The sequence below is a fragment of the Sciurus carolinensis genome, chromosome 10, assembly GCF_902686445.1.
Source record: "Sciurus carolinensis chromosome 10, mSciCar1.2, whole genome shotgun sequence".
NCBI lineage: Eukaryota > Metazoa > Chordata > Mammalia > Rodentia > Sciuridae > Sciurus > Sciurus carolinensis.
Genome location: NC_062222.1, coordinates 44,388,781 through 44,401,815, shown reverse-complemented (window position 1 = coordinate 44,401,815; position 13,035 = coordinate 44,388,781). Strand labels below are relative to the sequence as shown.

General features: G+C 35.7%; 1 protein-coding gene across 5 annotated transcripts in view; it reads left to right on the top strand.

Moving 5' to 3' along the window:
• The window catches only part of Alpk1 (alpha kinase 1), a 145,490-nt gene that overhangs the window by 2,950 nt on the left and 129,505 nt on the right, over positions 1 to 13,035 (top strand). The window lies entirely within an intron of this gene.

Here is a 13,035-nt window from a genome sequence, read left to right as displayed (position 1 = left end):
ATTCTAACAAAGGGGAAAGGTTAAACAAATTATAATCTACGTATGAAACATGCTGGAAGGAATGGTAGTAGTACCAGCACAGGAAATGCTAAGTGAAATATAGACTAAGTATCAATTAACTATTATAATCAAAACTTTTAAATACATGCATAAAATGGTATAGATAAAAATTCAGAAATTTATTATACGAGCATTGTTATCTTACACTGACAGATAATTGTTTCTCTTCCTGTCTCTATTTCCCTTAATATAATATGATTTAAAAACTTACACTGGTTTTAAAATTTAAAAAAAACATATTCGTTTTAAAATATAATGCATTTTATCTTCTATGTTAGACTATTAGGCATATCTAATTTTTAAACATTTTTATTTGTTCTTTTTATTTATACTTGGCAGTAGAATGTATTGTGGCATATTATACGTACATGGAGTATAACTTCCTGTTCTTGTGGTTGTACATGATGGGGAGTTACACTGGTTTTGTATTCATATATGAACATAGGAAAGTTGCATCCAATTCATTCTACTGTCTTTTCTATTCCCATTCCTCTCCCTTCCCTTCATTCCCCTTTGTCTAAGCCAATGAACTAATTCCTTCCCCCACTCCCTTATGTGTATTAGCATCCACATATCAGAGAAAATATTTAACCTTTGGTTTTTTGGGATTGGCTAATTTCACCTAGCATGATAGTCTCTAGTTCCATTAATTTACCAGCAATACCATAATTTCATTCTTCTTTAAGACTGAATAATATTCCATTGTGTATATGTACCACATTTTCTTTTTTTTAATTTTTAATTTTTAATTTTTTTTATTGTAAACAAATGGGATACATGTTGTTTCTCTGTTTCTACATGGAGTAAAGGCATCCATTTGTGTAATCATAAATTTACATAGGGTAATGTTGTTTGATTCATTCGGTTATTTTTTCCCTTCCCCCTCACCCCTCCCACCCCTCTTTTCCCTCTATACAGTCCTTCCTTCCTCCATTCTTGCCCCCCTCCCTAACCCTAACTCTAACCCTAACCCTAACACTAACCCCTCCCACCCCCCATTATGTGTCCTCATCCGCTTATCAGCGAGATCATTCGTCCTTTGGTTTTTTGAGATTGTCTTATCTCACTTAGCATGATATTCTTCAATTTCATCCATTTGCCTGCCAATGCCATAATTTTATCCTTCTTTATGGCTGAGTAATATTCCATTGTATATATATATACCACAGTTTCTTTATCCATTCATTAACTGAAGGACATCTAGGTTGGTTCCACAAACTGGCTATTGTGAATTGAGCAGCTATGAACATTGATATGGCTGTATCTCTGTAGTATGCTGATTTTAAGTCCTTTGAGTATAGGCCAAGGAGTGGGATAGCTGGGTCAAATGGTGGTTCCATTCCAAGCTTTCTGAGGAATCTCCATACTGCTTTCCAGAGTGACTGCACTAATTTGCAACCCCACTAGCAATGTATGAGTGTACCTTATTCCCCACATCCTCTCCAACAACTATTGTTGCTTGTGTTCTTGATAATCACCATTCTAATTGGGGTGAGATGGAATCTTAGGGGAGTTTTGATTTGCATTTCTCTTATTACTAGAGATGTTGAACATTTTTTCATATATCTGTTGATTGCTTATAGATCCTCTTCTGTGAAGTGTCTGTTCATTTCCTTAGCACATTTTTTTAATTGGATTATTTGTATTCTTGGTGTAGTGTTTTTGAGTTCTTTATATATTCTGGAAATTAGTGCTCTATCTGAAGTATGATAGATTTTCTCCCACTCTGTAGGTTCTCTCTTAACATTACTGATAGTTTCCTTTGCTAAGAGAAAGCTATTTAGTTTGAATCTATCCCAGTTGTTGATTCTTGCTTTTATTTCTTGTGCTATGGGAGTCCTGTTAAGGAAGTCTGATCCTAAGCCAACATGTTGAAGATTTGGACCTACTGTTTCTTCTATAAGATGAAGGGTCTCTGGTCAGATTCCAAGGTCATTGATCCATTTTGAGTTGAGTTTTGTGTAGGGTGAGAGATAGGGGTTTAATTTCATTCTGTTGCATATGAATTTCCACTTTTCCCAGCACCATTTGTTGAAGAGGCTATCTTTTCTCCATTGCATATTTTTGGCCCCTTTGTCTAGCATGAGAAAATTGTATTTATGTGGGTTTGTGTCCATGTCCTCATTCTGTACCATTGATCTACCTGTCTATTTTGGTACCAATACCATGCCGTTTTTGTTACTATTGCTTCATAATAGAGTTGAAGATCTGGTATTGCAATACCCCCTGCTTCACTCTTCCTACTAAGGATTGCTTTAGCTGTTCTGGGTTTCTTATTTTTCCAGATGAATTTCATGATTGCTGGTTCAATTTCTGTAAGGTACGTCATTGGGATTTTAATTGGAATTGCATTGAATCTGTATAGCACTTTTGGTAGTATGGCCATTTTGACAATATTAATTCTGCCTATCCAAGAACATGGGAGATCTTTCCTTCTTCTAAGATTTTCTTTAATTTCTTTCTTTAGCATTCTGTAGTTCTCATTGTAGAGGTCTTTCACCTCTTTTGTGAGATTGATTTCCAAGTATTTTATTTTTTTCGATGCTATTGTGAATGGGGTAGTTTTCCTAACTTCTCTTTCTGAAGATTCATCACTTATGTATAAAAATGCATTGGATTTATGAGCATTGATCTTGTAACCTGCTACTTTACTGAATTCACTTATGAGTTCTAAAATTTTTCTGGTGGAATTTTCCAGTTCCTCTAAATATATAATGATGTCATCAGCAAACAGGGATAGTTTGAGTTCTTCCTTTCCTATTCATATCCCTTTAATTTCTTTGGTCTGTCTAATTGCTCTGACTAGAGTTTCAAGGATGTTGTTGAATAGAAGTGGTAAAAGAGGGCATCCCTGCCTTGTTCCAGTTTTTAGGGGGAATCCTTTCAGTTTTTCACCATTTACAATGATATTGGCCATGGGTTTAGCGTAGATGGCCTTTATAATGTTAAGGAATGTTCCCGTTATCCCTATTTTTTTCTAGTGTTTTGAGCATGAAGGGATGCTGTATTTTATCGAATGCTTTTTCTGCATCTATCAAAATAATCATGTGATTCTTAACTTTAAGTCTGTTGATATGGTGAATGACATTTATTGATTTCTGGATGTTGAACCAACCTTGCATCCCTGGGATGAAACCCACTTGATCATGGTGCACTATCTTTTTAATATGTTTTTGTATGCGATTTGCTAAAATTTTGTTGAGAATTTTTGCGTCCATGTTCATTAAGGATATTGGTCTGAAATTTTCCTTCCTCGATGTGTCTCTGTCTGGTTTAGGTATCAGGGTAATATTGGCTTCATAGAATGAGTTTGGGAGGGTTCCCTCCTCTTCTATTTCATGGAATACTTTGAGAAGTATTGGAATGAGCTCTTCTTTGAAGGTTTTGTAGAACTCAGCTGAGAACCCATCTGGTCCTGGACTTTTCTTTGTTGGTAGGCTTTTGATGACCTCTTCCATTTCATTGCTGAAATTGATTTATTTAAGTTGCATATGTCCTCCTGGTTCAGTTTAGGTAATTCATATGTCTCTAGAAACTTGCTGATGTCTTCGAGGTTTTCTGTTTTGTTGAAATACAGATTTTCAAAATAGCTTCTAATTATGTTTTGTATTTCACTCATGTCTGTAGTGATATTTCCTTGTTCATTCCGAATTTTAGTAATTTGAGTTTTCTCTCTCTTTCTCTTTGTTAGTGTGGCTAAGGGTTTATCAATTTTATTTTTTCAAAGAACCAATTCTTTATTTTGTTAATTTTTTCGATTGTTTCTTTTGTTTCATTTTCGTTGATTCAGCTCTGATTTTAACTATTTCCTGTATTCTACTACTTTTGGTGTTGGTCTGCTCTTCTTTTTCTAGGGCTTTGAGCTGTAGTGTTAAGTCGTTTATTTGTTGATTTTTTCTTCTTTTGTTGAATGTGCCCCTTGAAATAAATCTTCCTCTGAGTACTGCTTTCATAGTGTCCCAGAGATTTTGATATGATGTGTCTTTGTTCTCGTTTACTTCTAAGAATTTTTTTATTTCCCTCCTGATATCTTCTGTTATCCATTCATCATATAATAGAGTATTATTTAATCTCCAGGTATTGGAGAAGTTTCTGTTTTTTATTCTGTCATTTATTTCTAATTTCAAACCATTATGATCTGATAGAATACAAGGTAGTATCTCTATCTTCTTGTATTTGCTAACAGTAGCTATGTGGCATAAAATGTGGTCTATTTTAGAGAAGGATCCATGTGCTGCTGAGAAGAAAGTGTATTCATTCTTTGTTGAATGATATATTCTATATATGTCGGTTAAGTCTAAATTGTTGATTGTGTTATTGAGATCTATGGTTTCTTTATTCAATTTTTGTTTGGAAGATCTATCCAGATGTGAGAGAGGTGTGTTAAAATCGCCTAGTATTATTGTGTTGTGGTCTATTTGATTTCTGGAATTAAGAAGGATTTGTTTGATGTACATGGATGAGCCAATGTTCAGGGCATAGATATTTATGATTGTTATGTCTTGCTGATTTATGCTTCCCTTAAGCAGTATGTAATGTCCTTCTTTATCCCTTCTGACTAGTTTTGGCTTGAAGTTCACTTTATCTGAAATGAGGATGGATACTCCAGCTTTTTTGCTGCTCCGTGTGCATGGTATGTTTTTCCCATCCTTTCACCTTTTGTCTGTGGGTATCTCTTTCTATGAGATGAGTCTCTTACAGGCAGCATATTGTTGGATTTTTCTTTTTAATCCAATCTGCCAGTCTATGTCTTTTGATTGATGAGTTCAGGCCATTAACATTCAGGGTTATTATTGTGATATGATTTATATTCCCAGTCATTTGACTCATTTTTGTTTTTTGACATGATTTGGTTTCTCCTTTATTTGGCTATTCCTTTAGGCTAGTTCCTCCCATTGCTGATTTGCATCATTGTTTTTTATCTCTTCCTCATGGAATATTTTGCTGAGAATGTTCTGTAATGCCAGCTTTCTTTTTGTAAATTATTTTAGCTTTTGTTTATCATGGAAGGATCTTATTTCGTTGTCAAATCTGAAAGTAAGTTTTGCTGGGTATAAGATTTTTGGTTGGCATCCGTTTTCTTTCAGGGCTTGGTAAATGTTGTTCCAGGCCCTTCTAGCTTTTAGGGTCTGGATTGAAAAATCTGCTGATATTCTTATTGGTTTCCCCTTGATTGTAATTTGATTCTTTTCTCTTGCGGACTTTAAAATTCTGTCTTTATTTTGAATGTTAGGTATTTTCATTATAATGTGCCTTGGTGTGGGTCTGTTGTAATTTTGTATATTTGGAGTCCTATAAACCTCTTGTACCTGGTTTTCCATTTCATTCTTCAGATTTGGGAAATTTTCTGATATTATTTCATTGAATAGGTTGTTCATTCCTTTGGTTTGTTTCTCTGTGCATTCCTCAATTCCAATAATTCTTAAATTTGGCCTTTTCATGATATCCCATAATTCTTGTAGATTCTATTCATGATTTCTTACCATCTTCTCTGTTTGATCAATTTTGTTTTCAAGATTAAATATTTTTTCTTCAATGTCTGAGGTTCTGTCTTCCAGGTGTTCTATCTTATTGGTTATGCTTTCTATGGAGTTTTTAACTTGGTTTATTGTTTGCTTCATATCAAGGATTTCTGTTTGTTTGTTTATTTTCAGTATCTCTAACTCTTTGTTGAAATGATCTTTTACTTCCCATATTTGCTCTTTTAACTGTTGATTAGTGCCATCATTTAATGCCCGCATTTGCTCTTTCATCTCTTCCTTCAATGCCTGCATTTGCTCTTTCATCTCCTCGTTTGCTTCCCTGATTGTTTTAATTATGTACATTCTGAACTCCCTTTCTGACATTTCTTCTGCTGTGCTGTCATTGGGTTTTATTGATATAGTATCTAGGTTTGTTTTGGACATTTTCTTCCCTTATTTTCTCATATTGGTCAGATATCAGTGGGACTCTGAGATATTGCAGATTTCCTCTATTGGCTTATAGTGTCCCTGTAGATTTCCAGTGTATCACCTCCCAGCCTTCAGTAGCCTGAAGTCTTGGAGGAACTTGATATGCAGTGCTTCCGAAGAAAACTGCCTCTAGCCCACTACTGGGTCCAGGGCTGGGGGCTGGTTCTGTGTGGAAATCCCTCACTGCTCCTAGAAGCTGGCTGTAGACAGGGCCTGCCACAGCCAGAGGGAGCTGGGTTGCTTGGGAAAGCCTCTTGCTGTCCTGCCCTGGTCCAAGAAGCCGACTGTGGGCCAGGGCCCGCCGCTGGGTTCAGGGCTTGGGGTTGGCTCTGTGCAGAAAAGCTCTCACTGGGCAGGCCTGCTCCGAAAAGCTGGCTGTGGATTGCACCTGCCACTGGAGGGAGCAGGGCTGCTTGGGGAAGACTCTCGCTGCCCTGTCCTGCTCCAAGAAGCTGCCTACTGTCCAGGCCTGCCGCCCAGGCCGAGCTTCACCCGGTGGGAGAGACTCACCCTACGGCTCTATGTTGGTCCGAGTCTCTCAATACCTCCCCTTCTTGAATCCTGAGTTCTGGAGCGACGGGAGATGCAGTCATCCTCTAGTCCGCCATCTTGGATCTCCCCACATTTTCTTTATCCATTAATCTATTGAGGGGCACCTATGTTGGTTCCATATCTTAGCTATTGTGAATAGAGCTATTATAAACATTGATGTGGCTGCATCATTGTAGTATGCTGATTTTCAGTCCTTTCGGTTTATGCCTAGGAGTGGGATAACTGGGTCAAATGGTGGTTCCATTACAAGTTTTCTAAGGAATCTCTACTGTTTTCCATAGTGGTTGCACCAATTTGCAGTCCCCACTAACAAAGTGTGAGTGTACCTTTTTCCCTACATCCTTGCCAACTTTTATTGTTAACTTGTATTTTTTTATAATTATCATTCTGATTGGAGTGAGATGAAATCTTTGTGTAATTTATATTTGCATTTCTCAAATTGCTATAGATGTTGAACATTTTTAATATTTTGTTGATTGATTGTATTTCTTCTTCTGTAAGGTATCTATTCTGTTCCTTACCCCATTTATTGATTGGGTGATTTGGGGGTTTGGTGTTAAGTTTTTTGGTTCTTTATATATCCTGGAGATTAAAACTTTATCTAAGGTGCAGGTAGTCAAGATTTTCTCCCATTCTGTAGGCTCTCTGTTCATGTTCTTGATTGTTTCCTTTGCAGTGAAGAAGCTTTTTAATTTGATATCATTCCACTTATTGATTCTTGATTTTACTTCTTGCACTTTAGAAATCTTTTTGAGGAATTTGGTCCCTAAACTTACAATATGGAGATTTGGTCCTACTTTTTCTTCTAGTAGGCACAGGGTCTCTGATCTAATGCCTAGGTCCTTGATGCACTTTGAGTTGAGTTTTGTGCAGCATGAGAAATATGGGTCTGATTTCATTTGGCTACCTATGGATTTCCAGTTTTCCCAACACCATATGTTGAAGAGAATTTCTTTTCTCCAATGCCACCTTTGTCTACTATGAGATAACTGCAACAATGTGGGTTTGTCTCTGTGTATTCTATTCTGTACCTTTGGTCTTCATGTCTGCTTTATTGCCAATGCCATGTGGTTTTGGTTACTATAACTCTGTAGTATAATTTAAGTTCTGATATTGTGATGCTTTCGGCTTCACTTTTCTCACTGAGGATTGCTTTGGCTATTCTGGGTCTCTTATTTTTCCAAATGAATTTTATGATTGCTTTTTCTAGTTCTATAGAGAACATTATTAGAATGTTAATAGAAATTGCATTAAATCTGTATAGCACTTTTTGGTAGTGTGACCATTTTGACAATATTAATTCTGCCTATCTAAGAACATGGGAGATCTTTTCATCTTCTAAACTCTTCTTCAATTTCTTTCTTTAGTTTTCTGTAGTTTTCATTGTAGAGGGCTTTTACCTCTTTTGTTAGATGGATTCTCAAAATTTTTTTGAGGCTATTGTGAATGAGATAGTTTTCCTAATTTCTCTTTCAGTTGATTCATCACTGAAGTATAGGAACACTATTGACTTATGGGTTTTTAATTTTATATCCTGCTATTTTACTGAATTCATTTATGAGTTCTAGAAGTTTTCTGGTGAAGTTTTTTGGTCTTCTAAATACAGAATCATGTCATCACCAAATAGGGATAGTTTGAGTTCCTTTCTTCCTATTGGTATTCCTTTAATTTCTTTCATCTGTCTAATTGCTCTGGCTAAAGTTTCAAGGATGATGTTGAATAGGAGTGGTGAAAGAGGGCATTACTGTCTTGCTCCAGTTTTTAAGGGAATGCTTTCAATTTTTCTCCATTTAGAATGATGTTGGCCTTGAGTTTAGCATAGATAGTTTTTACAATGTCGAGGTATGTTCCTACTATCCCTAGTTTTTCTAGTGTTTTGAACAGAAAAGATGTGTATTTTGTCAAATGCTTTTTCCGCATCGATTGAGATGATCATGTGATTCTTGTCTTTTAAGTCTATTAATGTGATGAATTATGTTTATGGATTTCCATATGTTGAACCAACCTTGCATCCCTTGGATGAACCCCACTTGATCATGGTGCATAGGGTTTCTTCCACATCCAGTGCGGGTAAGGGAAAGGGTTTCTGTTGGAAAAGTGAGCAGGCTGTAGATTAATCACTAAGAAACTTGCTTAATAAAATAACCACAGGAGACAATTTTCTTTTTAGATTGAAGGGAGTGTGATAGATTGCACATGCTAAGATCTGGCTTCTAACAATGATGGAGGAGCCCACCTTCCCTTTATTTACAGTTATACAGGTAAAGGGGGACCAGGAGGAGCTTCTTATGTGAGGAATAGGATGGGGTGGAGTTAAGGAAGCCATTTGCTTTTGTGGGTCATCACAGTAGAACCAGCAAATACCCAGGGGTGAGCCACTGCACAGGGACATCACATACTTCAGGCCATCTGGAGCAATCGCTCAATGATTGCCAGTTCCTGAAAACCAGATTTCCATGTCTGACAGCTCACCAAGCTCAGTTTTAATTGCTGGTCATAAATGACTCCCCACAGTGCATTATCTTTTTAATATGTTTTTGTTTGCAATTTGCCAGAATTTTATTGAGAATTTTTGCATCTATGTTCATCAGGGATCTTGGTCTAAAGTTTTCTTTCCTTGATTTGTCTTTGTCAGGCTTCGGTATCAGTGTGATAATAACTTCAAAGAATGAGTTTGAAAGGGTTCTCTCCTTTTCTATTGCATGGAATAATTTCTGGAGTATTGGGTTAGTTCTTTTTTGAAGGTCTGGTAGAACTCAGCTGAGAATTCATCTGGTCCTGAGATTTTCTTTCTTGGTTGGTTTGTGATGTTGTCTTCTATTTCATTGTTTGAAATTATCTGTTTAAATTATGTATGTCCTCCTGATTCCATTTGGTCATATGTCTTTAGAAATCTGTTGATGTCTTCAAGATTTTCTATTTTATTAAAGTATAAATTTTCAAAATAGTTTCTGATAATTATCTGCATTTCAGTAGTGTCCATCATGATATTTCCTTTTTCATTACAAATTTTAATAATTTGCATTTTCTGTCTTCATTAACTTGGTTAAGGGCATATCAATATTATTGTTTTTTTCAAAGAACCAACTTTTTGTTTTGTTGATTCTTTGGATTGTTTACTTGTTTCAATTTTCATTTCAGCTCTTATTTTAATTATTTTCTATCTTCTTCTGCTTTGGGTGTTGATTTGTGCTTCTTTTTCTAGGGTTTTGAGATGTAATGTTAGGTTATTTATTTGGTGACTTTCGATCCTTTTAATAAATGAGCTCAATGCAATGAACTTTCCTCTTAGAACTGTCTTCATAGTGTCCCAGAACTTTTGATACATTGTATCATTGTATCATTATTCTCATTTACCTCTAAGTACTTTTTTATTTCATCCTTGATTTCTTCTGCTATTGGTCATTCAATAGCATATTATTTAATCTCCAGGTGTTAGAGTAGCTTCTATTTTTATTTTTTTGTCGATTTCTAATTTCCTTTCTTTATGATCTGATAGAATGCAAGGTATTATCTCGACTGTTGTATTTGTTATGAGTTGCTTTGTGGCCTAAGATATAGTCTATTTTAGAAAAGGATCCATGTGCTTCTGAGAAGAAAGTGTATTCAGTTATTTGCAGATGAAATATTCCATAAATGTCTGTTAAATCAAAATTATTAATTGTATTAATTGTATTTTTTAGTTCTATAGCTTCTTTAATTTTTGTTGGAGAATCACCCCAGTGCTCAGAGAGGTGTAAAAGTCACCCAGTATTATTCTATTGTGGTCTATTTGATTCTCGAAATTAAGAAGGGTTTGTTTGATTTACACAGATGCTTCATTTTGGGAGGAATAAATATTTATGATTGTTATGTCTTGTTGATATATAATTCCCTTAAGCTCTATGAAATGTTCTTCTTTATCCTTTCTGGTTAAGTTTGACTTGAAGTCCACTTTATCTGATATGAGGATAGAGACTCCTGCTTGTTTATGCGATCCACGTGAATGGTAAGTTTTTTCTAATCCTTTTACCTTCAGTCTGTGGATATTTGCCTATGAAGTGAGTCTCCTGGAGACAGCATATTGGTGGGTCTTGTTTTTTCAGTCTAATCTGCCAGCCTACATCTTTTGATTGATGAGTTTAGGCCATTAACATTCAGGGTTATTATTGAGATATGACTTTTTTTCCCTGTCATTTTGATTTATTTCTGGTTTTTAATTTGAATTTGTCTATCTTTTGACTGACTATTCTTCTAGTGTAGTACCTCCCTTTGCTGGTTTTCACTTTTATTTTTCATTTCTTCTTCATAAAATATCTTATTGAGTGTGTTTTGTAGAGCAGGCTTTCTAGTTGTGGATTCTTTTAACTTTTGTTTATTGTGTAAGGTTTTCATTTCATCATCAATTCAGTAGCTTAATTTTGCTATGTATAGTATTCTTGGCTAGCATCTATTTTCTTTCAGAGCTTAGTATATATTATTCCAAGACCTCTTAGCTTTGAGGGTCTGGGTTGAGAAATCATCTGGTATCTGAATTGATTTCACTCTAAGTGTGACTTGTCCTTTTGCTCTGTAAGTCTTAAAATTCTGTCCTTATTCTGTATGTTAGGCATTTTCACAATAATGTGCCTTGGTGTGGGTCTGTTGTAATGTTGTATGTTTAGGGTCCTATAAGCCTCATGTACTTGATTTTTCATTTCATTCTTTAGGTTTGGGAAATTTTCTGATAGTAGTTCATTGAAAAGATTGTAAATTCCTTTGGTTTGTATCTCTGAGCCTTTCACTATCCCAATAAATCTTAAATTTGGTCTTTTCAGGTTATCCTATATTTCTTGGAAGTTCTGTTAATTGTCTCTTAACATCTTTTCTCCATGGTCAACCTATTTTCAAGGTTATATATTTTGTTTTCATTCCATGAAACTCTATCTTTCAAGTAGTCTAGTCTCTGGGTGATGCTTTTGATTGAACTTTTAATTTGGTTTATTGATTCCTTCATTTTGAGGATTTCTGCTTGATTTTTTTTCAAAATCTCTATCTCTTTATTGAAGTAATTTTTCATTTCTTGTTTTTTCTCTCTGATTTCACTCCTTACATCATCTTTTACCATGCAGATCAGTTTAACTATGTACATTCTAAACTCCTTCTCTGACATTTCCTCCACTCTTGATGATTTCTGTTATTGACATGTCTTGGATTGTTTGTTCCCTTGCTTTATCATATTGTTTGTGTGTCTACTCATCTAACAGTATGGACCTGAGGCAGTAGTTTCTACCCTGTAGAATTAGTGTCCATAAGGTTTCCAGTACCTTACCATTTAGGGGGAGACATATAATAAGAACAACCAATGCAAAGAATATCAACATTAAACCAAATAGTTTCTGCTAATGATGTCTACAATGTTGTCACAATAAACAGAAATTATATGATCAATTATTGCCTATGATAAAAACAGTAAGTTTGCAAAAAAAAATTACAGTACTCAAATGGTAGACAGGGAGAGATTAGAAGTGATGTAGGATGTAATGATTATGAGGAAGGAGAAGAGAAGTTAGAAGTAAAAAATTAAAGTGTGAAGGAACCACAGAGATCAATTGTTAGCAAAAGAAAAAAGAGAAAGAAAATGAAGGGAAGCAAATGAGAGATAAAATATCTATAAAGTAAAAATTTTAAAAATTAAAAATAAAAGAATACAAAACAAAACTGAAATATACTAATCAAACATCCTATTCCTCAAAAAACTTGATCCATAAAAAAATAACTGGTTCAAAAATGCTAGGATTGAGATAAAAACCAAATGTGCATATGTATAAATGTCCACAAACCATTAAGGTCACAATTAAACAGAAAAAAGAAAAAAGGGGAAAAAATAGGAATGAAAAATTAAAGAAATTTTTCTATTGGATTTCAAAAGATTCTCAGCTTCCTTTCTTAGCAGTGTTAGGTGGGGTCATTGAAAGTGTGATGCTTGCTTCACCCTCAGGGTGGGGTTGCTGGGGTGAGAGAGGTAACCCTGTAGGCAAAACTCCTGTAGGCAGGTTTATTGTGAGGTAGGCTCCAGGCTCTTTGCTGAATGCCAGTTGGCCTGGAGATTTTAAATCAGCACACCTCCAGGGCACAGCAATTGCCCATTCATGCTGGAAAATTGCACCCCAGGGATCTCCCCTGGGTTCCACTCATGTGGTGTAGGATTCAATTCTTAGTCTACTGTGTCACCTTTGAACCCCAAGTTTCCCAGTCTCTGGTTCAATCTCCAAAATCAGTCTCTCCCATCACCACCCTCTTGAATTTCCAGTCAGGCGTGTCTTTTCCAGCTGGTCCTGCCAGCAGCTGGGTTAGTGGGGGAGGGGGAGAGCCAGGTGGGTTTCCAAGACCACTTGTCCCCATTGTAAACCTCTCTCCACATTTGATTTTCTCCTGGTCACTTCCGCGAGTTCTATGTTGTACAGTGTGGGTTTGCCAGGCCTATATTTCAGGCCAAACTCAGGCTTTCCAG